This window comes from Rutilus rutilus (assembly GCF_951802725.1).
Source record: "Rutilus rutilus genome assembly, chromosome: 13".
Classification (NCBI taxonomy): domain Eukaryota; kingdom Metazoa; phylum Chordata; class Actinopteri; order Cypriniformes; family Leuciscidae; genus Rutilus; species Rutilus rutilus.
The window spans coordinates 11,708,444-11,734,180 of record NC_140218.1 but is presented as its reverse complement, the minus strand read 5'-3'; the positions used below and the strand labels follow the sequence as shown (position 1 = coordinate 11,734,180).

Genomic DNA, 25,737 nt, shown 5'->3' with positions numbered 1-25,737 from the left:
CTCTCTCTCTCTCTCTCTCTCTCTCTCTCTCTCTCTCTCTCTCTCTCTCTCTCTCTCTCTCTCTCTCTCTCTCTCTCTCTCTCTCTCTCTCTCTCTCTCTCTCTCTCTCTCTCTCTCCTGCAGTTGCAGACTTGTCTCTGCTAGTCAAGTGTAACGTAGTAAAACAGTGTCACGTCAAGCGCCCTGCCCTCTCCTCCCTCCCTCCCGCCTTCAGTTTCCCCAGCGTCTCATATGGGTGTCATGGGTTTGACTCCCCCTTCGGCCGTGTGCTGTTTCTCAGGGACGCAATAAGCACTGCTTATCCAGGCAGGCATCAGATAATTCCCGATCGCTTTTGATCGTGACGTTGGATATATTAATTGTTACCGGCGTGAAGATGACTCGTGCAGCTGTGCGCGTTCCCAGGCAACCCCCGTCATGAACGCGCACTGAACGCGCTCACTCTCCGTTTCATTTCGTCTGTTACAGCCGCAAAACATTACTGACTATGGAAAGCTGAGCCTCGTTCATTCATAGACCGAAAACAGTCAATCAAAGGTCATTCAGAGCAGCCAGAAAACAAAAGGATTTTATTCACACCACATTTGTGGTTCTCGACAAGGTGAGTAGGCTACGAACGCCTTATTTTATTTCAGATGTTTTTTGTTTTTGAAAATAGACCTCAAGGTGATTTTAGCCAGATTACCGGTTGATAAAATAAATAAAAGGTGTGGTTTATTGATTAAAATGAATGTGCGAGCTCAATATTTCTCATCGTGTTTATAAATCCGGGTATTTTTTTTCTCCGATCCACCGGTTTAAATGGATTCTTTGATTGTGTCTCAACAACATCAAATGATCGCGATGTTTTCCATTTTAATCAGATACAAATCTTATGATTATCGATTAATTTGTGTGAATATTGCAGACAAACAATCACAATCTGTGTGAGCGGTTTCAGATGACTAACTACCTGAAGTCCTGTCAAGGACTAGTCTGGATTTGTCTTCCTTTTTATCTTTTTTTTTTTTTTTTGGTAGCCCTACATCACACCTGGATTGTGTGTCTACTATGTCAGTTTCTTCTATGTCAGTATTGAGATCTTCTCAGATGTTTCTCCTGAGGAGAGGATGTTTCTCCTCTACAGTTACAGTACAGATCTCAACTCTATCTATCTATCTGTCTGTCTGTCTGTCTGTCTGTCTGTCTGTCTGTCTATCTATCTGTCTGTCGTCAGCCAGTGGAAGTCTTCAGTGAACTAAGGAGAAGTTCTCGTCTGCTTTGTTGGCGGTACTTGAGATTATGGTTCTCCCACTCAAGATGACTCAAATCTCTAAATATTGAGTTTGCCATAAGGCATGAGTGCTTGATTCCTATTTTTGGACATCTTTAAAGTTAAGAAAAACATAATCTGATTTGGTCATAATCCGACTGTGACCTCATTTGGTCATAATCACGAATTGGTGGCTATTTTTTATGAATTTGTACACTCTCATTTGTACATTTTTGTGCAATCTGGTTACGCATGAGGGTGAGGTTCAGGGGTGGACCTTATTTTTTTCCAAAAATCATGTTTCCATATGAATCACATGGTGCAAATTAATGCAAAATCTCCACCTCGTAAAATAGTTTTCTCATTAGGTTGGTCATTTTTAGCCTTTCTATGACATATAGAGGTCCTCTAGTGCAGTCACGTTTTCTTTTCCATACTTTGCTCTTTACAACCAGGGGCTTTACATTAACAAATTTCTAAAGACATATTCCCTGTAGAGAACTGTGCTCTGCTGTAAGCCTTGGAAACCATATCAGGAGAGTTTGAGCATATAACTAAGCTATAATTTGTTAGTTTACCACTTCTCTCATCTTGTAGAAAGACCTCGCCCACACTTACTGTCCTCAGAGTGTTTCGTTTTCCCATCCTCCTCATTCTTCATGGCAAAATGCACTTAGGTAAGTGAAAGTGAGAGTACGGTTTGTTCTAACCAAATCGACCATGGTTGAAGGGTTGGATAGTATCATCAACCTCACTTGACCATTTATGTCTTTGGTAGGAGAAATACTGAGCGAGGCAGCTCACAGGAAAGCAGCCGTATTTTGTGTTTATCTTTGGGTTTTGCCTTCTCTGTTGACTTTTGTTTAATTTGAATTAGTTCCAGTTCTGTTGTTGTATATCCTGGTTATCGCTGGCACTTTGCCAGAGTCTCAATGTCAATGTTAACTCTAGGGTTTAGCAGAGTGGATTCACAGTGCAACTGTGTTTTTGCTTTCTTTCATTTTTATCTTCCGCCATGTTAATTTTAAAGTCCAGTCACTTTGAAAAGTAATAGCACGCCTTTACTCAACAATCTGCACAATCTGAGGAGACGTTATGTCTGTAGCACAACCAGTGTTGGATACTTTAAATTAGGGTTTGTTCAGATCCCCAACCCTAAGTATGCTTGCCTTAGTATGCACCACAATAAAGAAATCTAAAGCTGTGCACACTGACTGTACGATTTATAATAGTCCTTTACGATTGTTGCTTCTCATGCTATACGAACAGGATCCAAGCCGTATTATGCTGTAGGATTTCAGTTGTGATTCATGTCAGACATGTTAAAAACGGACACACGCAAGAAGACTCGTTCTGAGATTTACATCATCAATCCATGGCACGTTCTGTTACTCTGAGCTGCATTATACACAGGATTGAAATAGGGCTGTGAAACGATTAATCGCATCCAAAATAAATGTTTGTTTACAATATATGTGTGTACTGTGTATAATTATTTTGTCTATATAAACACACACACGCACACACATGCATGTAGCCTATATATTTAAGAAAAATATTTTATATATAAAAAATAATAATTTAAAATAAATAATTAATATAATAATAAATAATTTAAATAATTTTATATATAAAATATTATTGGATCGGTATGATTTTTTATGTTTTTAAAAGAAGTCTCTTCTGCTCACCAAAGCTGCATTTATTTGATAAAAAAAAAAAAAAGTTAAATATTATGACAAATTAAAATAACTTTTTTAATATATTTTAAAATGTAATTTATTCCTGTGATCAAAGCTGAATTTTCAGCATCATTACTCCAGTCTTCAGTGTCACATGATCCTTCAGAAATCATTCTAATATGCTGATTTGATGCTCAAAAAACATTCATTATTATTATCAATGTTGAAAACAGTTTTTTTTCCAGGATTTTTTGATGTATAGAAAGTTCAAAAGAACAGCATTTATTTGAAATAGAATCTTTTGTAACTAGCATGTGTGTGTGTATTAGGAATATAAGTATACACGTACACACACACACATATAGTATGTACAGTAAACACAAACTTTTATTTTGGATGCGATTAATTGTTGAAATGGTGTCTAGACTGAAAAAACAATCTCTAGCATTCATTTTGATCATGGCTTTACTTAAAAAAATAATAAAAGAAGAAAAGTTAAAAGAAGAAGATGTGTGTGGAGCAAATGGTGGTTTGTTGTTGTCTCACTAATTGCATCATCAGGGTCTGCACTCCTATTGGTTTATGACTTGACTTTGAGAAGTTGCAGGACTGTGACACTGACACTGCCAGAATTTCATCTGAGGTAAAATGTGATCGTCGTGGTCGAACTAGCGATTAAAGACTTCGGATTTGGGCCTAAGATCAGAGAAATCTTTTAGGATTCAAAATTTGGCCAAAATTGTACAATGTGAACCTGGACACGAGACTCAGAGTTGCACTTCAGAACTGAGACTCTGTAATGAGTGAACATCTGATAACTTCAAGGTATCCCCTAAATCTGTAGTACTGGTGTTTACTCCGATGAGCTGTTTATATGCCATAGTGATTTGGAGCAATTAGCTATTGCATCCCCGTCTTCAGCAGTGTTCATCTGTTGTTTCTCTGCATTGCCCGTGGCTGTTGATGGTGCTTTCATGAGGAGGGGCTGATGCTCTTAATTAGACGTGCTCATGACACCATCGAGGGCTCTCGAAGAGGGGGCCCGGATCCCGTGAAGTGGCCTTAATGCTTTTCGGAATTCTGTGAATGCCTTTCAATGAAAGCCGTGAAAGTTTTAAGTCTGCTCCAAATGAGATCATCGGAAAAGCAGCTTTTTAAGGCAAAATTCCTGTTAATTGGTAACGTGCCGGCGCAGTGGGGCCTTTGTCCTCTCTTCACTGGGACCCTCTGTCTCTGAGGAGTGATACACTCAGCTTTGGGCTGCGTTATGAATGACACACTTGTTTCTGTTGTCTGGCTTTGAGAATTGGCATGCAATAAAAAGTGGCTTCATCTTTAGAAATGCTATTATGTGAACGAGTGATCGTAGGAGGCATGATCCGAGGGACAGAGAGGAATCAGAGGACGACGTAGAACACATTTAGAATTTAAAAAAAATTGCAAAGGAGATATCAAAGGAATACTTTCATAAATTACTCAAATCTCCCATAAATATTCCGTAAATCATAAATATCCTGAAATTGCTTCTAAAACATAAGATATATATATAACAAACACAAGTTACTTACTTCTTTCTTTTTGTTTGTTTAAAGTAATTTCTTTTTAGTGTTGTTTGTCAACTCTGTTACAGACAAATGAGGCAGTGTGTAGAAATAACAGTAACAGAGTTTGACAGTAACAGAATTGACAATTTGTAACTTTTTAGCCCAAAAACTGTACTTTCTAGCGTAAATGCTAAGAGCACATGGCACTAATGAAATCGTTATTGTTTATTCAGTGAGGGAGAGTGACATGATGTCCTGTGAGAAATAATTCCACCAATTTAAAGGTACAGTACGGTACGGTAACAAAATTGACGCAAGATTTACACGTTTTTATAAGATAAAAAGTTGTTTTTAAACCATTTAATGTTGTAGAATTAGGAAAATGACTATTTAGGGATTTTATAAATAAAGTAAATGAAATCTTACCAAAAGAAAATAGTTTGATTACGTAATGATACATGATGGAAAAAATGCACTGATTAATTCATGATTTTCAGCTATATAAGACATAAAATATTATATTGTTATGGCCTGGACCATCTTGTGATCCATGACAATGAATAACAATTACAAATTATGAAAATAATAAAAAATATAACTTTAACTATAACTTTTACTTTTTACTTTAATTATAAAAAATGATAGAATCCACATATATATATATATTTATTTATATATATATATTTATTTATTTATTTATTTATTTATGACAGTTAAGCTCATTTCTCATTTATATTACTGTAATGCAAAAATATTGTTTCATGTATTCATGCATAATCGTAGTATTTGTTGCACTGCCTTCATGTATTCTGATTTCTTTTTTGCTTATTTGTTTTGAATGTGCTTAATTGTCATTAAAAATTCTGCATTCTAAAATAATTTCACAATGCATAAATATAAAATCGCTTTATGATGTATAAGTATAAAATGTACGAATAAATTTAATTATTTCTTAATTATTATGAATTAATTTTATGTTTAGAAACATCTGCTGATGCATGTAGATATCACAGGAAAACCTCTTCTTATCTGTATAAACTCATATGAGATACAATAGACCCTGATGCCGTTCACACGTGATTAAACAAGCGCCTCGTTTTGTGTGATTGCCAGCAAAATTTGCATTTTTAATGGTCACGCTATCAGCCTCTCTGGGTTTGGAGAATACAGCCGAGATTTGCTGTGGCCACCCGCAGATCTCGTTAAATTTTTAATGCAGCAGACGGCTAACTTCCGTTGTTGTGTGTAGCTGCCTATCCACGTTCTGTTGCTCTGTCCCACTTATGCGTCTAATTGGTTCCTACCAATTCTCAAGGACCATCGCACGAATTTGTAAAAAGAAAATGTTTTTGCTTTTTCTGTCAGAATATTGGTTGCTTTTTGATTTTGTCCCTCTTGAGATGCTTTCAAACTTCGTGTAATGTTCAGAATATGAAGTCACAGCGACCATTGATGGAGCTTAAGACTCCATCAAGAGCATTTGCATGTTTATATATAGACCAACATTTTGAATTATTTCCCCTCTGACAGTAATTGTCTTGAAATTTGTCACTGAAGGTTTTGCATTTATTCCAAAGCTTTGACGGCTGCAATGACTCATTTTAAGGAGATTCATTTGGAGCTTCTCTAAAACTGCTTTGCCAACCTCACGACACGCTTAACGTTAGCTGTTGGACTGCCGTTGAGCTCGAAACTAGTCGATTGTGGGATGAATGACCAATACTTGGTCTTGTAAATGCAAAAACATCCTTTTAATCAGTTCATGAGAGTCAATAACTTGACTTTATTAATAATTATCGTCACTCAGTGTGTCAGAGACCCGCTTTCGGTCGCAGGAAAGAGTTTGAAGTGGATGACCCCTCCGAACTCTCACCCGTCTGTCCACATCTGATGTCATTTGAATGGAGGACGTGGTGGTGGTGGTCCGATCAGGGGAACACAGCGTTACTGTGTCCACAGAGTTCAGGGCCACTTCCTGTCAACCCTGCGAGCGAGGCCACAGATGCTTCACGTCTCGTTTCAATCCTCCCTCTGTTCTCTCCTTCCGTTTACTGACAGGAAAACAAGTATGGATGGGGTTTTTATTATTAACTAGGCCTGTATGATTATTAAGTGCCACTCAGCCATTGATATGGCCGTTTGAACAGGCTTTGTGCACCCGTCCAAATAATATCTGAACGCTGTTTATTAAAAGCTGAAGAATTCTACTTTTTTTTCTCTCTCTCTCCAGTTAGCCGATTTTATCCGGGAAAGATTTGTATCTCAAAAATAGCTTATCTAATGAGTCATGGCTCGACATTTTAGCTGCTTGCAATCTGTTAAGTGAAACCAATATTATAGACCGTAGTGTGGTTACAAATATTTGGATGAATGTGAAGGATAGATTTCCAGTCTTTGTAAGGTCAAAGGTTATGGCCAGACTGCACATGCAGAACTTTGCATAAAGTTGAGCCGAATTTGAATGGCGTTCACAAAGTTCTACACATCTATCCATATAAAACCAATGTTTTACCTTATTTAAATCTGCAGAATTTCCTTCTAGAACAGCATATAAACCGTTTGCAGATTCCAATCCAATATTTTTTGGTTTTGGAACAACATATTTACAGTGTTTTGTTGGCTAAACCATTGAAACCCTATTAAACGCACTGCACTTCTATCCCTCACCTCCCTTTTCATTTGCTACAAATCAACCCTGGCATCCATTGAGAAACTATTTCCTTTACTTGCTTGCTTTATTAAAACTTTACTTCGGATGTTTAGCCAGAAATCGGCAATTTATTTACTTTGTTATTTAAAGGAAGTGGTCTGTAATTGCAACAGGTGAAACTTCTTGTGAAATTACATTTATTTTACATAAAAACATCCTCTTAAAAATGTCCATTATCCATTGCAAAGCTGCTAAAATCTGTTAATTATTTGCTTTGTATTTGAAATGAGTCTGTAACATCTTTGTAGGCACACTGGCATCACTATAAGAAATGATTTTATAAAAGTTGCAAGTTTTGACGGCAAACTTTGTGATATGTATTATGACAGGAATACTAAAAATCATTGATTCGTCGGTGAGGTTGGTGAGGTCTGTTGTCTTGCGTTCATACGCCCACATCATTCAGCATGGAAAAATAGTGCACGTCTCAATTGTGCATGCGAACAACCGAGTACGCTTGAGGGATGTTTTATGTAGAGATGAAGTTGTAGTAGGTTTTTGTTTCATCTGGGATTTCAGAAGACACGAGGGAAAATGCTAGTGCTAGGTTCACTCAGTTCACAGTCTACTTAATATTAATCTGTGCATGAATATTAAAGAGGTTTTCTCATTATCTCCCAGTAATGCTTTTTGGCATCCTGATTTAAAAGACAAACCTAAAGCCTAAAAATCCCAAACTTCTCAGAATCATGTGCGGCAGACCACTGTGGAATTCCCCTTTAAATGCGAGAGCATTTTCATTTCAAGGAAGTTATTATTTTTTTTGGTTTTGACTGGCAGTGCCATTTGAATATTTAAACAGTAGTGTGAGCTGTAATGGAAATCACTTCGCCGTTTGGTCGCTCTTCTGAAGTCTGTTATGTAAATGTGGAGGGTCGGAGGCTGCTATGTTTGATGGGTGGGTGAATCACGGGTCATCTACGGGGCATTTGATTGGCGCTCTGATTTATCCTTGGCTGTTGTTTTTTATTGCACACCAAGGAAGCATCACCATGCTTGTGGCTTCTTCCGCCCCTTCACTGAACGAGAAGACGCTCTTTCTTTGGTCGTGTCTATTTCCTCTCTTCATTTCCAGAGGAAGTTCAAAGGTGACAGAATGTGGAACCCAGTCTTTTTTTCCAAGTGATGACGAATCAACTGATTCTGAGTGTTCGCTGTACCATCGGGTCATGCCCTGACTTGCTTGCAGAATGTGACTAGAGCTGCAAAATCACTGAAGACACGAAGAGGCAGATATAGACCCGACCACAGAAGGACGGTGCCGAAAGCATCTTTATAGCACTTTAATAAATGCAGATTGTTTCAAAGCAGCTTCACATTACTAAAAAAATAACATTGTTAAGGTTGTAAAATTCATCATTTATGAAACAAATTACATTTCAGAAGCTTTAAAGCAGTTCTGCAGAAGATAATAGTGTCATTATTTAGCTCAATTCAGTTCAAGGTTCTGTCACCAATGGCGTGTGGGTTCTTGCCACTGTTGCCTCTTGCTTTGACTAGTTGGGGACACTTAATATTCAGCAATATTTTTTATCGGATGAGAACTGAACTGAGATGGATGATGACTTCTGTTGATGAACTTTTCAACTGAACTGAATCAACAACATTCTGTGGCAAGCACTGCTGTGGTGAATTATTTTAAAGGCCCACTGAATGCCTTGAAATGTGCAGCATTATTCAATGTAATTTCCACTGAAACAGTAAGACAGGGCGGGACATATCAAACAGCTCCTCCCCTTTTTTAAATAGCCAATAGCGTTTACTGTAGTTTCCTCCTAATTTCTAACCATTTCTCCTCCTAATTTCCTCCATATCGCTTTAAAATACAACATTCTGTGTAGAGTTCAAATGGGTCTGAGACCTTTTCTGTCTGCGCCGACTCGTACATATGATCCGCTATGCGCTATCGTATCTCTGGACCGGAATTTCAGTTATTTTAAGCTGTACAAAAACAGTCCGTTAGGCTACTTGATATTGCGAACTGGTATTTATCGCATTGTTGCGCAAATAGTTTTGGCTTTTACTTCGTTATTCTTTAAGTCATTGACCTATGGTGGCTTAATGAATCTCGCACATTCACAGAAAATAGCTTACTTCCACGTTGTGAATAAGGTGGATTTCTGGTTCTTGAGACATTTGGCTGTACACACTCATATTGTAAAGCACATTCTTGCTTACCAATTTGAGAAGACATTCCTAACTCAAAGGAAGGCGGAGGAGACTGATGACAAGCATGGAATGTGTGTCTTATGGCCTCATCTCTGTGACTTCAACCTGGGTGTGTGTGAGAGATGGAGAGAAGTCAGGACTCGTTTCTTCACGCGGCCTGCATTCCTGAACTGCTACAGAGATAAGTGATCAGCCGATATGGTGAACATACACTACAGTTTTTGAAAGAAGTCCCTTAAAGGAATAGTTCACCCAAAAATCTACATTTTTTCATTATTAATTACTCACCCTCATGTCGTTCTAAACCCATAAGACTTTCGTTCATCTTCTGAACACAATGGAAGATCTTTTCAATGAAATCTGAGCGATTTCTGTTCATCATCTTAACTACCACTTTGACGCTTCAAAAAGTTCATGAAGAGATTGCAAAACTAATTCATATGAATTGAATGGTTTAGTCCAAATTTTCTGAAAAGACACTATCGCTTATATGATGAACAGATGCAATTAAGGCTTTTATTCACATATAAACATTGATCAACTCAAACATCAGATATGATAAAAGGAAGCTTAAGCATGTTCGCTTGACGTGCTAGAACCAATGAGGTTCATTCTCGTGTTACGCGGCATGTTTGAGCTTCGGCAAGAACCAATGAGGTTTATTCTCGTGTTACGCGGCACGTTTGAGCTTGAGCAAGAACCAATGAGGTTCATTCTCGTGTTACGCAGCACGTTTGAGCTTCGGCAAGAACCAATGAGGTTCATTCTCGTGTTACGCAGCACGTTTGAGCTTCGGCAAGAACCAATGAGGTTCATTCTCGTGTTACGCGGCACGTTTGAGCTTCAGCAAGAACCAATGAGGTTCATTCTTGTTATGCAGCACGTTTGAGCTTCAGGAAGAACCAATGAGGTTCATTCTCGTGTTACGCAGCACGTTTGAGCTTCAGGAAGAACCAATGAGGTTCATTCTCATGTTACGCGGCACGTTTGAGCTTCAGCAAGAACCAATGAGGTTCATTCTTGTTACGCAGCACGTTTGAGCTTTAGCAAGAACCAGTGAGGTTCATTCTCGTGTTACGCAGCACGTTTGAGCTTCAGCAAGAACCAATGAGGTTCATTCTCGTGTTACGCAGCACGTTTGAGCTTCGGCAAGAACCAATGAGGTTCATTCTCGTGTTACGCGGCACGTTTGAGCTTCTGCAAGAACCAATGAGGTTCATTCTCGTGTTACGCAGCACGTTTGAGCTTCAGGAAGAACCAATGAGGTTCATTCTCATGTTACGCGGCACGTTTGAGCTTCAGCAAGAACCAATGAGGTTCATTCTTGTTACGCAGCACGTTTGAGCTTTAGCAAGAACCAGTGAGGTTCATTCTCGTGTTACGCAGCACGTTTGAGCTTCAGCAAGAACTGAGATTTGTTCTCACGCGTAAAGCAGATTCCGTTGAGCTTCTGTTTGTGTTTGCTGATCAATGTTTAAATGTAAATAAAAGCCTAAACTGAATCTGTTCATCATTTACATCATCGTTAGTTATCGTCCTTGATGTGAATGGGCCTTTATTCTCACCATGGCTCTATTTATTTTATTTAAAAAATGCAGAAAAACAGATACATTTTGAAATAGTATTAAAATTTTAAATATAATATTTTCTATTTTAATATATAATCTATTCCTGTGATGCAAGCTGAATTTTCATTACCATTACGCCAGTCTTCAGTGTCACATGATCCTTCAGAAATCATTCTAATATGCTGATTTGCTGCTCAAGAAACATTGGTTCTCGCATGCTATGTGAATGATCATGACATTGTTTTTATGAATCCATTCTGCAGAATTTCATAAATCTCCCTCCACAATCTCAGCAGAAAATGTGCATATTTCGCATGGGCTTTGTAAGTACAGTAGTTGTATGCAAAATGACCCATTTCTTTAACCCTTTCACACTCACATCTTGCACAGGAAAATTGGAGCACTGAATCATTGGGAATTCAAGCAAATCAGAAGCTATTGACCATAAATCAATGCCGATTTTCATGAAATGCTTCCTTCGTGACAAAATTGCCTGAACAGAAAGATGCAAAGAGGGTCATCTACGAGTTCCACATCAAAGAGTCCCTCTTCCTTAGAAGGGCTTAGTCTTAGAGGTAACGCTTATCTCTCATAATGTGCCGCCGGATAAATGTGATGCTCCATTTTTAATCTGCAAGCTCGTTCTCTTCGGCTGTGGTATCTTCTCCAGGGGGCTTCACCACAGAAAAAGAGAAAACGCGAGAAAGGGCGATAGAGCCGAAGAAATCTGTAATTTGTGAAAGTATAGCTTTGTCCACATGTTGGCTCTGAAAGAAATGGATGCGTCTTTCTTTTTTCGTGAAGGAAATCTTCAGGGGAAAGATAAACCCCAAAGGATCTCTTCCACTCTCTCACAGTATCTCTCACACACACATCCCCCCCAGCCGCCCTTGTTTCTCTCTAATGCTCCTGACCGCAGATCTCTGTTCCCTTGCAACACACACCATGGCCATATTTAGATGCAGGAAAGAAGCGTGCTCGTATGATTGTTTACAGATGACAGCAGGAGACTGTAGGAGTGTGACTCACTGGCATTGCTGTGGGATCAAGAACGCTGAATGCAAATGCAAAAACCCTGCTTTATTAATTACAGGTACTGGTATGTATTTCAGCCATATGACACAATGTTTGTTCGGTTGCCGATTCATATTTGTTGGTTTTCAGGGCTCACGGGTCATTTTAATTCATCTGTGTCCAGGTTTAACCTTGAAAATAAATAAATTTATGAAATTAAAAAATAAAGTTATGAAATTTCGCAAGTTCAGAAAATATTGTCCTGGTAAGTTCTCTGTCCTGTGTTGACTGCTGAAATAGGAAGTTTTGGCAGGACATATCCAAATTGCTTATCCTTTTTTAAAAATAAATAGTCAGTAGGTTCTAGGTTTTCTGCCTGATTTCTAAGTTTGCAGATTTCAATTTCAAGAGAGAATCTGATTTGACAAAAATCTCTGTAGTTGTGTCTGTGGTGGAAATAAGAAGTGTTTTAAGAAGATGGAAACTTGTGTTAATTATTTAATTAGTTTATTTAAAAATAGATATATTGAGATATTATTGTAGTTTTTTCTTTTATATATATATATATATATATATATATATATATATATATATATATATATATATATATATATATATATTTATATATATATATTTATATATATATATTTATATATATATATTTATATATATATATATATATATATATATATATATATTTATATATATATATATATATATATATATATATATTTATTTATTTATTTATATATATATATATTTATATATATTTATATTTATATTTATATATATATATATATATATATATATATATATATATATATATGGAATGATTTTTTTTTCCCAAATTTAAATTTCCCAATTTAAGGTTTTTTTTTTATTTTTTTTTTTATTTTTTTTTTCAGTTTGTTATTTTAGTACATCAAGTTAAATATAATAAAAATGCGAAATGTTGCCTTGGCAAACAGCTTAAATTATTATTATTATTATTATTATTATTATTATTATTATTTTATTTAAAAAAAAATTATTTTTTATTTTTTTTATTATTATTATTTTCATTTCTTTTATTTAAAGGGATAGTTCACCCAAAAATGAAAAGTCGTCATTTACTCACCCTAAAGTTGTTCCAAACCGGTATGAGTTTCTTTCTTCTGTTGAACACAAAATAAGATATTTTAAAGAATATTGGTAACCAAACAGTTGACACTAGCCATTGACATAATATATTGTTCCTACTATGGAAGACAATGGGGCCCATCAACTGTTTGATACCAACCTTCTTTAAAACATCTTATTTTGTTTTCAACAGAAGAAACTCATACAGGTTTGGAACAACTTGAGGGTAAGTAATTAAGTAAGTTCATTTTTGGGTGAACTATCCCTTTAGTGTTACAAAAACATTTTTTTTTTAAGGTTTCAGTTTTTGCTCCAGGACTTTTCTTGACCGGTTTCGTGAGATTCCCTCAAGAACTGAGCTTTATCATGAAGTTTAAGATGGCCTGCAGTTCTCCTCAAGATATTTTGGCTCAGAGTTTAGAGAATGTGATATGTTTACACTGTGCACACATACTAACACCTCTTCGTGAGCTCTCTGTAGCCAAGAAAATGGTTTTGTTATGAAGCAAGTTTTATTTTTACACAGGCTTCTTACTTTTTAGCATGAATTCCACGGCGCTTTCGTGTCATCTAGTAACAAGACAGCTGGACAGTGAATGATAAGTTTGGTAGGCATGAATCATCTGCAAGGTGGTTGTTAGCCTGTTTGCTGCTTGTTTTAAACTAAAACCTTGAAAATGCATGACCTATTGCGGCGTAGCAAATACAATCGCAGAGGAATCTATGCTGGTAAAGCCCTGTTTATTCATGCATGTGCCTTTGTGATGTGTAATCCTGCCACACCTTTCATGCAAAGCAGCAATAATGCTGCACAGATTTACTAGATATGCAGGACATTAAAATGTTCGGAAACACCATGTACCTGCCTTTTGATTAGAGTCAGCTCATCGGGACACGTTGTGATTTGCATACCAGGTGAAATTCAGTGTAGTGAATGTCGCGGTTTAAAGTGGGTGATCTAATGTAGATTGCCCTTAGCTAAATCAGGATGACATTTTCCGAATTTGCCTGCAGCTCCTCATGAGTTCCAGACTCCAGAGATGTGCACTTTTCACCCTCTATTAGAAAATATAAATGCAACTACTGTATTTACATTCCAGAACGCAGAGTGTCAGCCCTGAGCAATGTCTTATCTAATACAAACATGTGCAATATGAGAGATTCCATTCGTTCAAGTTTCCATGATCTGTTAAAATGTTGTTGCTGTTGTTAAAATGCTTTCTTTTTAATGTGCAAAAGATGAAAAAGTTGTACGAATTCATAAGTGGTTCATGAGTGGTTTTACGATTCAGCTTTTGTCTTAACCAATAGCGTGAGTTCAGGACAGGTCTGTTTGGGAAACCTTATTTGAAAAGTTGTTTGCAAAGATCAGCGTTCGGGTTCCAGAAGTAAAAATCCTGTTCATTTTCTCCATAGGGGAATTGATTTTTAACAAAAACTTGTTTTTGTTGAAGCCATCAGTTCGCATTATTTCAGAGTACTTCTTAACAGTAATTCCTGGTGAAAAACTACTAGAAATATCCACCAATCAGAGAATCACGAAATATACTATATATATGTATGTATGTATTAGGGGTGTAACAATATATCGTGTCACAATATATCGCAATACAAAAATGCAACAATATGTATCGTGAATAGTTCACCCAAAATAAAAATTACTATGTGAGAAAAAATTAAAGTTTTCAGAGTTTTAGTGTCAGTACTACATTCAAATATGATATATAATGTTGAATATAATGTATAATAATGCAATAGGGGAATATCTGTGTAAAAAAAGTGGCCTACATTATTTAAAATGTATCTAGTCAGTGACAGAGAAACATATTCGTCTAAAATAACTGTATTTTCACCTTCAGAATCATGAATATTTTTATTCTGGTGTCTCTATTGTCCTGTGCTTTGGGTTTCCAGCACCAAGTCCAAGAATATTCATTTATACACACAATGTAATATTAAATTTATCAGTTTAATAAACAGTAAATTTTTTGTTAACCTTTTATTATATGTCTTGGAGTATCGCAATAATATCGTATTGTGAGTTCAGTATCGTGATATGTATCGAATCGTGACATGTATCGTTACATCCCTAGTATGTATGTATATGTATGTATATATGTATATAAATTCTGGTTCATGGCTCAGTCTTGAAAAAATCTTTATGGGAAAAAAAGTTTTAATACTCAGTATAAGTAAAAATAGAAACAGAAATCCAGGCTTTTCTATACAAAAATGACTTATATTATAGTACTATAACTTATAGGACATGTCCCACTGTGATTATTTTATTTATTTATTTTCTTAATTCTCAGAAATGATGTAAAGCAGCCCTGCCGACCGATAGCAAATATCTATCTTTGTCCCGCTGTATACTTTCATACTGCCCAGTAATAATAATGCTTTGGCTAGTAATGCAGTGATCTAATGATCCTTTCACTGGTCGGAGAGATTACAGCCCGTGGGCATTCTGGGAATTAACATGAAAATGTTTTTCCTGGATTATTGGATTTACCTCCGTGCAATGTTTTCCTTTTTAACCCTTAATTTGATCAGGGATACATAGCTTTTAGCCGTTGAAATACATGTTATTCAGCTGTATTCAACCATATCAGTGAAATAACATCTTTTTTTTTTTTCTTCTTCAAATAAAAGGTTGGTGAATGCAAAGGTTGCCAAGTTCAGCAGAAGAAAATAAGAGGCACTCCCAGTTTCTTTATTCCACATATGCCATTTGAGATTTAAATAAACCATTGGTAGCAGGTGACAAATGATCGCATTGTAAACCAGAAATAAAATTCTACAGTGTTTGCCTGCATCTTTATGTGCATAAAACGATGGCATTAAAAAATGGCGTTACTTTGATTTTGGTCTACTGATGATGTATGGCTTCATTGCATCTGTTGTAGAAAATAAAATTACCATTACACACATGAATTAAGCTTTGCAAATTGTTTTGCTTTCTAATCTGTCATTTTTAAGATTGCACTTGCATGTAAAGCTGATTCAGAAGCAATAATGTGGTGTTAGAATACCGGACAAACTCCATCGCATATGGATTTAATACAGGGTGATTCCTCTATGCGGAGAGTTGTTTCACGGCTTTAGGTTTAGGGAAGGGACCGTAAGGAAGTGAGCGACAGAAACTCTGATTCATTTACTTGCAAATGTATTAATGCATGCTGTCGGTGCGCTGGCTTCACTATGTAAAATATAAGCCTCATGCTTGATCTGACGCACGTGGCCGATTACACACACACACTTCCGCTCCTCACAGTGAGTGGCCCAGATTTCTTCCGCTCAGCTTTAAATGATTTCATGTGTGTTGGCAGCCGATTAACGGGTGATGATAGGTTTTTAGAAATGGGTGCAAGCATGCTTTTGAAGCATGTCCATTTTTTGTCTTTGTTTAAATACTTTGCCATGTCCCAGTGTAATGTGGACAATGTGAACTATGTACATCATTGATAAGATGATACAGGTTTAGGAAACCTGTATGAAAACAGTCATTACTATGGTATGGTGAGTAGCAGCAATAGGCAAGGACCACTTATGCTTTCTTTAGAAATGAAAAATAAATACAAAATCTAGTTATTTTTGATATTTTAAGGCATTTTATTAGGGATGCAAGATATAAAATGATATGTCCGATACTGCTAAGCAGATAATTCTATTTTTCAGTAACCGAAGTTGGCCACTGTTATTTTAGTATTATTTATATACTATCATAGTATTTATTAATATTTTGAATTAATATTTTTTTTTTTTTTTTTTTAATTTTTAGCCATTTTATTATGTTCTTTTGCCATTTTAATTAGTTTTTTTATTCAATATAATATAGGTTTAATTTATTTTTTATTTCTGTTTTAGTAATTTTAGTAGTTATTTTAGTTTAGTAGTTTAGTTGCCTAGTCAACATTTATAATTTGCATATAAGTTCAATCTAATATTTATGGTTTAATTTCTGTCAGCTTTATTTCAATTTACAGAATTATTGTTAAGCGTTTTAGTTTCAGTTAACAATAACACTGATTTGGGCATCACAGCATTATAATGTACAGTATGAAAAAATTGATATTCCTTTTAAGATTTGCTAAAGATTACATTTAACAGCGTTATAAAATGAGTGTTTATAAGATTAAAGTTTTCAAAGAGCTTAAAAAATACAATTTGTGTTATTTACTCACTGTTGTGCTGTTGAAAATCTGAATGGCTTTCTTACTTCTGCAGATCACAAAATAATATATTTTGAACAATGGGGTCCACTCCACACAACATTGACTTTCATACACATTTTATACATTTCATACACATACCTCTTTTACATTTCACTGAAAAAGGATAGTCTTGGAGGTTTGTAATGGCGTGTGAGTAAATTGATTGCAGAATTTTCATTTTGGTACTGAATGATATATTCATCCGTACATTTAATTGTGGTAATTAAAAAGTGGCTGAAATTGATCCCTTACTTCCCGTACTTCACCATATTTGTGGAGTACATGGACTTATTTTTACACTGAGGTTATGCAAACCTACTCTCTGTTGACAGGCTGATTCATTCGTGTTGTGATCACTCAAGGGAACGTTAATACCGACACAATATCATCCTGTTCTGAAAAGCAGCCTTAAAAATCCAGTTCTTATCTGATCGTTGGCTGTTTGCCGTGATCCTTTCCACCTCTCACAAAGACCCTGGTTTTCCCGTTCATCTGCTTTAGACACTTCTGGAATTCGAATAATCACTTCCATGGCAACCCTTGACCCAGTCCCTTCTGATGGAGTAAATATTGACTCGAGCGCCTCCCGCCTCAGTGTTTCTCGCTGACCGGACGAGTCTGGGAGTCAGATCTTGACAGTGTGTGGGGTGTGTTTACATTCACAGCTCTTCAAATGAAACTAGCCTTTTGACTTCCTGTCGATATATATTGCTTAATATGTCAGGATCAACCGTGAAATAATGTCTTGTTTTTGAAGGTGTCGTAATAAGGTTTGTGCAGTGCACATGCAGCATTGTAAACCCCGTGTAATGATTTACTGAACTGTCAGTAACAGGGAAGTATGCATGAAGAATAGGGGAGGTATGTTAACATGGAGCCTGAGCTGTATCCTCTTGGAGAATGTGATTTCACTAAGATGTTCCTCCATCCTTGTTGATCATGGAACAACATTCCAATCGTCCAATCAGATCTGAGGGATAGGTTTACAGTTAATGCCAAGTTTAGGCTTTCGACAAGGGTTAGGGGCTTCTACGGCTACGCTATTCTTATTCAGCTATCATTTCCCTCTGATTTTGGGGATAAGTTATGGGTAGGGTTATGTTTAGGGGTTGGGATAGGGTTAGGGCTATATTTTTGGACAGGAATGTCATTCCAGGATCTACAAAAGATTTTGATCCAGGAGCACATCTTACTTGGCAAAAGCACGGTGACCATGTATGCATGCATGTATGAACTTGTATAAAATCAATATCACATTTGTTATCATGCTGATATCTGGGGAAAAACTGCACTCTTACAGTATATAGACTAAATCATGCAGTGAAAGCGTGCACTCTAAATGCGCACCCGCACTAGTCTAATCTACAAGACTACATCACATAGTGTATGCATGCACTCTGGGTGTGTGTGAGGGATATACCTGATAATGTTAGATTGCACATTATATATATATATATATATATATATATATATATATATATATATATATATATATATATATATATATATATATATATATATATATATATATATATATATATATTATCATGTTCAGCCCCACTTATGTGTGGGATCCCTCAAGGCTCAATTATTGGCCCTATGTTATTCTCTTTATATGCGGAAGCCCTGGGCATAATATTTGAAACATGGTGTGTCTTTTTACTGTTACATGGATGACAGCTGTATTTACAGATATATTTGGCCACAGTCCAAGAAATCTTTATAATCTCTTGGTGGTCTCGCTGACCTGAAGGCTTGGATGTCTGCTAATTTTCTCTATTTGAATGACAATAAAATGGGAATTATAATGCTTGGGTAGGGGGAGGTACGAAAAACATACAGCAACATTCAGTTCTTAAGCCCCTTTGTTAAATCGATTGTAAGTTCTGGCTGTTATCTTTGACAGTGAGTTGAATCTTGATAAACAGGTTAAACATTTATACATATACATATATGCATGGAAGTTTTTTTTTTTTTTTTTTTGTAAGTCTCTTATGATCACCAAGGCTGCATTTATTTGATTAAAAATACAGTAAAATCAGTAATATTGTGAAATATTATTGCAATTTAAAATAACTTAATGTAATTTATTCCTGTGATAGTAAAGCTGCCATTACTCTAGCTTTCAGTGTCACTTGATCCTTCAGAAATCTTTACGTTAATGCATTTGGCCATTTATTCAAAAACAACTTGCATTGCATTCGAAGTATAGATTTTCTTGGCTTTGCAAGTTGCACATCCCTATAATACATAGGCCTACTTAACATGTAATGTTGCTTTACTGTGGCGGTAAGAAACATCTCCTGTACTGAAGTGGGCGATAGAGTTACCTGATGTGTTGTTATTGATGTAGCTAGCTGTAAACATGTCCACCTCAATGAACTTATTCAGAAGACTCTTCAAGCTGGCAGTAGATTACCTGAAAGAGAAAACTGACTTTTGACAGTTCATAGTAATGGCACCTCTATTGGCAACACTAGAAATACATCACAATTGCTTGTCTTGTAATTCCTACAGTCCTGTCTTGGAATTTGTGTCTGAGTTGGATTCAAGTCCCAGATGGAATGTTATCATGGCATAGTGATTACAGAACGAATGTTGATAAACTCTCTCCAGAACAAGCGTTATAGAGCTTGATCGGTATGATGTATAAAGTTGTAAAGCTTTTGGCACTAAGATTTACAATAAGACTTTTCTGAATGAATGAACGGCTAAATGAGTCACAATTAGGATGAGAGCAGGCAGCTGAAAAAAGTTAGTAGCATCATATTTAATGCAAGTGTGTTGAGAGAAACTATTTTATTTAATTTGGCTCTAGTTTGTCAAATACATTGGCCATGGTATATGAAAGGTTGATCGTATGACGTGGCTGTGAGACCACAGAAAACCATGACAAAACCTCAGCTGCTAAACTGGAGGGTTTTCCCCCTCTCACACCTCTGCTGCTCTGCCCTAGTGTGGTTTCAGGTGCTTTTCCCAGTTCGACTTTTCTCGGCAAGTGAATTAAACACTTTCATCCACATGTTTTCTCTGGCTTAGACGCTGCCGTACAACTCGTACCAAAGGAGCTTATCCACTGCTAATGAAACGTTTGATGTTGACCATGCAAATGCAGGAATAACAAGATGGATATCTTTGGCCGTCTGGCACCTGTTGGCCCGACAGTGATGGGAAAGGGGAGAAAAATACAGCTTGCGTTAAATGTTGTAAAGGTAAAATAACAGCATTGTGGTGTAGAAAGTTGAGACCTCCATTTCCAACGATTCACTATTCCATTGCTACAACTAAATTTAGGATTTCAAATGATTTTCTCTCTTTCTTTTTTTTAAAGTGCCCCTATTATGCTATTTTAAAGGTTCCTAATGTTGTTTTGGAGTCTCCTACTACAACAGGTTTGCATGCATCCAAAGTAGGGCCGCAACGACGTGTCGACGTCATCGATTACGTCGACTATGAAAATACGTCGACACGATGCGTCGACGCGTCACGTTAATTATTTATGTTTAAATATCGAGTAATGGCGGCTTCTGCTCCCGCTCATGGTGAAAATGACAGACCACGATCATCCAAAGTATGGGAATACTTTAAACTACGGCCGAACAGAAAGGTGCTTTGTTCACTATGCAAACTATGCCCCATTCGGTGACAATCAAATGGACTTTCATTTATAACTTAAACTTAAAGTCTGCGTGAACCGGAAGTTGCAAACGACTTTTCTCCAGTGTTGTGACGTATTTCCCAGTGAAACGGAATATTGAACAGAGGGCAGGGTTTTACTCTAGCGCTCCTCCTCTTCATCTCTGCTCATAGCAGACTAACGGTTTGAGGGGAGTGGTTAAGCGTTTCCCAACCCAAGCCGTCAAACCTACATCATCAGTGAAGGAACGCCATTCCAGACCGGAAGTAACTTTTCAGACTTTGATTAAAGGTTCGACGGCAAACAAATTTTTTCTGTGTATTAACTTGCACGGATTAATTTTTCACCACAAGACTAGTAATATGCGCTAACAAAGTAAATAAGGTCAATTTTGATTTCAGTTGGACTTTAAATCTGTCAACGAAGCTTTCAGTGCATTTGCCAGCTTTTAAAAGTTGTGCACTCCCGCGGGACCCAACACAACAGAGTGCGGCGCGGGAACATTGATCTGATGGCCGAGTGCGGGCGGTAATGCACTCGTGTGTGTGCTGGTTGCGGGAGAATAAAACGATTCGCGGGACTCCCGCAAAATAGAATTATCTATAAATTGAACATCTAAAAACGAATAAATTGTCATTCATCTGTTGCACAAAAGCAACAAGAACAACTAAAACCAAATAGAAACGATTTACAGGCCAGAGTCTCTATCTATTAATAACATGTTTGCAGCGTTGAACAATGTAGCCAATCACATATATGTTGATTTCTTGAACGCAATGGCCAATCAGATGCATTTAAGATAGAATCCCCTCACCGCTCAAAATGGACTTTTTGTTCAGTGCTGAATTCTGCATACTGGCAAATCATCTGATTATAGCAAAGATCATTAGTCGAAGAAATAATCGATAGATTAATCGACAACAAAAATAATCGTTAGATGCAGCCCTAATCCAAAGTCAAAAAACACACTTTCTTACAATATACGTTGCACATCACCTCACAGAGTCTGAAAACGATTTGTTTGAAGATTCAGTCTCTCTAAACCCCTCCTTTCCGAGAGCCTCCTTTGCTATGATTGGTCAGATGGCTCAGTCTGTTGTGATTGGTCGACCGCTTACAGGTCGTGTCGGAAACAAAATGCTCATTACCATATCTGAATTTCAGATCCAGATCTTCCTCAGCACTTGATACACAGTGATATGAACAGTAAAGATGGCGTCGGTTTTACCGCACGAGTCCTCATGCTTTGGAAGTGCAGCAAAGTGGATTTGCAGTGCTGAAAACAACGCTTTCTCAACATGACGACACACGAACCAATATCTTCCGGTCTCAGCTACAACTACAGTGTTTGAGGGACAAAGTAGATGTTGTTGTTGTTCGCGAGCAGCCAATAGAACCATAGGCTGGCATTATGCAAATTTGTTACGTAGTTTTGTAACAGGAAGTAAGAAAGAAATTACTGACGAATTGTTTCGGCAGTTCAGAATCGATTCTTTCTTTTTTTGAGACTTTATCACTTTATTTGTCGTCTTTGAAACTTTGCAGACCTTTTACATTCGCAAACAGCAAGATTACACACTTCATGAAAGGAAATCTCTGAAAAAGCATTAATTGGGGCACTTTAATGGAAGCATAAGCTTAAACGTTTTGAATTGTGCCACACAAAGTAAATAATGTATGTGCACACTCTTTAACTAAACCCATTCAAAATTGTTTTCGGTAATTGAAATGAAAGCTAAAATTTAAATTTTAGATGGAAAAATAAACTTAAAAAGTTGGAATAATACAAGTTTGAGTAGAAGTACTAAAATTACTCAAACTAAAACTGAAATAAAAACAAAGCTTAACAGAAATATAAAAAAAGAAAAACAGCTAAATGAATAAACCTGAAAACATAACAATAAAAGCTAGTTCAAAATATTAATAATTGCTATAATAGTGTATAAATAATACTAAAATAACACCGGTAGGTAACAATACAGCCTTATGCTTCACTCCATAGCATAATTGCATTGGAGAACCATGTGAAAGTAATAAAACTTTTGACTAATTGTAGCCATTATGACTTGCATACACACTAGTTTGCACTATAAATGAAATAGCATTATGATGCACAATAAATAGGAAATCCAGTGCTTTATTTTTATCATGCTTCCCCCTTACACCACAAATCACAGCCCCTTCGTCTAATGGAAGAAAGGAGAATAAGTTCTCATGAACAAGATGTGTCAACAGAAAAAAACTGAGTTGTAATTCCTGTTTTGCTCAAACCCCTGGGAAGTATGTGGGATTCATGATCCTCTGGCTTTCCTCCTGCATAATTAAGCGAATCTGAAGCCTTTCATCACGGGTTGGACTCTTCCTCGCTCGCTGTCTGCAGGTGTTTTCCTCATCCTCGGGCGGCCCGGGGCGAGAACGTTCACACGTTGGCTGACAGCTATCCCAGTCTGAATGATGGGAATGTTTGTGACGTTTCATGTTTCTGCTGGGGTTTTGGAGGATATTGATGCTTGAATGTAATTTAGCAGTGGTTTTGGTTCTGGTTTGTCAGAAAAAGAGGAATTATCGCTGGCTGCGTAGCAACAGACAAGTGAATAGTTGCAGTATCACACACTCCAGATTGCAAGGCTTGATGGGTTGAGAACAATGGACGCTTTTGTTTTATCCAACTGAAGGAGCCCCAGCTGAGCTTTTTTTCACATGACTGAAAAATAATGGGTTACAGTAATCAGGAAGATAACATATATAGGGGTGTGTGTGTGTGTGTACCTACTTAACTATATTTTGGGGACAAATTTGTACCCAGAAGTGACCAAAATCTCCAAAAACCTCCCTCATTTGGCATCTGTTTTTTTTTAAATGTAAAAATGCAGAAAGTTTTGTGTGATGGGTAGGTTTAGGGGCAGGGTTAGTGTAAAGTGATTGAAGATACAGTTTGTACAGTATAAAAACCATTACTTCTATGGAGTGTTCCCATTTAGATAGGCAAGTACGTGTGTGTGTGTGTGTGTGTGTGAGGCACACGTCCAGGCATGTATATTACTTTTGTATGCCTGAATCTGCTACCAGTCATGTCTCTGTAACTTTACGTGTGTTTGTGGTTGTGCATAACTGTACAGCATGTACGTGTACTAGCTAGCCCCGGTTGAAATGGGCTAGGCTACGCACCCCAGCTGATCTTCGGTGCACAGACGAGTCCGGAGGGGGAATATCGACCCTCCACCCCCACGCACTGACCCCTTCGCTATAGCTGTACTCCTCTCTGAGCCATCTGTCTCTCACACCGCTCAAGAATCAATCCTCTGCCTTCCCATAGAAATCAGAGCCTGTCTCCGTAACGCTGAGGGGGATGGGGCGTCTCCGGTTCATCCGATCCGTCGGAATCTCCTCAGCTGTTAGATAACAGCCTCTCACCCCGTTTACACATGTGACATGAGCAGCCCCTCTCACAGCCGTGGTGTGTGTGATTTAGCTTTTGTTCCCATGTTAGGGATTATTTTTAGGCCGTGTTTTCTATTTGTACACCCACATAAATATAGAGATACACACACTTAATGACAATTTAATTTAAGACTTTTTTTTTGATATAACGTAAAAAATATTTGTGTCTGTGTGTGGATCAATAGACAGACAGATATGTACTATGCCCTTAATAATTTACATTTCATCTCATATTGTAAGATAATTAATCCGGTGCTTATTCAAGGGTGAACATACATTTACATTTACATTTACATTTATGCATTTGGCAGACGCTTTCATCCAAAGCGACTCGCATTGCATTTCAATGTACACATTTACATTCTTATCAGTTCTTGCCTTGGCATTGCAAGCGCCGACACTCTATTGTTTGAGCTACAGGAAAGCTGCATACAACTTTTCTATAAAATGTCAAGGTGTTTTTTCTTTCTTCATTTTAGTCGATAGACCACCATAGTTAAATTAACCAATTAAAGCACTAAAACCCAACGCTATGCTGTCACATACGGCTAACCAATTTATTTGAGATGTGGTTTAGTTTGCCTGAGGCGAAGTTAAATGCAAGTTTGTTTTTACCCAGTCCTTTAATTGGTGCGCCACAGAAATCTAACACCCTGTCCTGGGCGCAGTGGGATAGAAATCGCGTCCTAATTTGTGTTTGGATTAAATTGGATGATTCCCTGGTCTAATCTCAGATTTACCAGTGCTCGAGATATCTTTCAAATATGGAGAGATTTATCAAAAATGTTGATGATGAATTTTGTAAGTAATGATGTTGCTGAGTCAAACATGAAGGCACTTTACTATGTACTACTGTACACCCGAAGTGCCTACAGTCATATCAGGGGTCTCTCATCAACCATGCGACGTACCGGTGCGCTCACCACACACCAGCTATCCGTGGAGAGGAGAGAGAGTGATCGAGCCAAGTCAGTGGATGCGGATTATTAGGAGGCCAGAGGAGGGAATCATTCACTAACACCCCTTCCAACAGCAACCTAGTTTTCCCAGAAGGTCTCCCTGCTTAGCTTGGACTGGGCAACCAGTCTTGGACCACAGGGTGATATATGGCTATGGCAAACATTACCAATATTGCTTTGTTTATGAATAATATTGATGCCTTATTACTTTTCTAAGCATTCAGACTAATAGTTGGGCTTCCCCCCCCCCCCCCCCCCCCCCCCCCCCCACTTGGACCAGTAAGTAGAACATCCTTTAAAGCAATGCCTTGGCATTCACTAATCGTTTTTCAGAAAACGTACAAAATGTACTTTTATTAACCTTTCTGTCATTTTTAATGCAGAATCGGTTTTGTTGTTGTGTGGTTTTATTGTTCAAATAGCCCTTT

At 37.2% G+C, this 25,737-nt stretch overlaps 1 protein-coding gene across 4 annotated transcripts in view; it reads left to right on the top strand.

The window, feature by feature from the left end:
• Positions 1–212: 212 nt before the first annotated feature.
• The window catches only part of src (v-src avian sarcoma (Schmidt-Ruppin A-2) viral oncogene homolog), a 50,160-nt gene continuing 24,635 nt past the window's right edge, over positions 213–25,737 (top strand). For 3 of the 4 annotated variants that reach the window (XM_084427634.1, XM_084427635.1, XM_084427633.1), the window contains exon 1: positions 265–601. The gene's annotated coding sequence lies outside the window, so the exon portion shown is untranslated. Of the gene's footprint in view, positions 602–25,737 lie in introns of all 4 variants that reach the window. The other variant, XM_084427636.1, reaches the window with a different exon arrangement.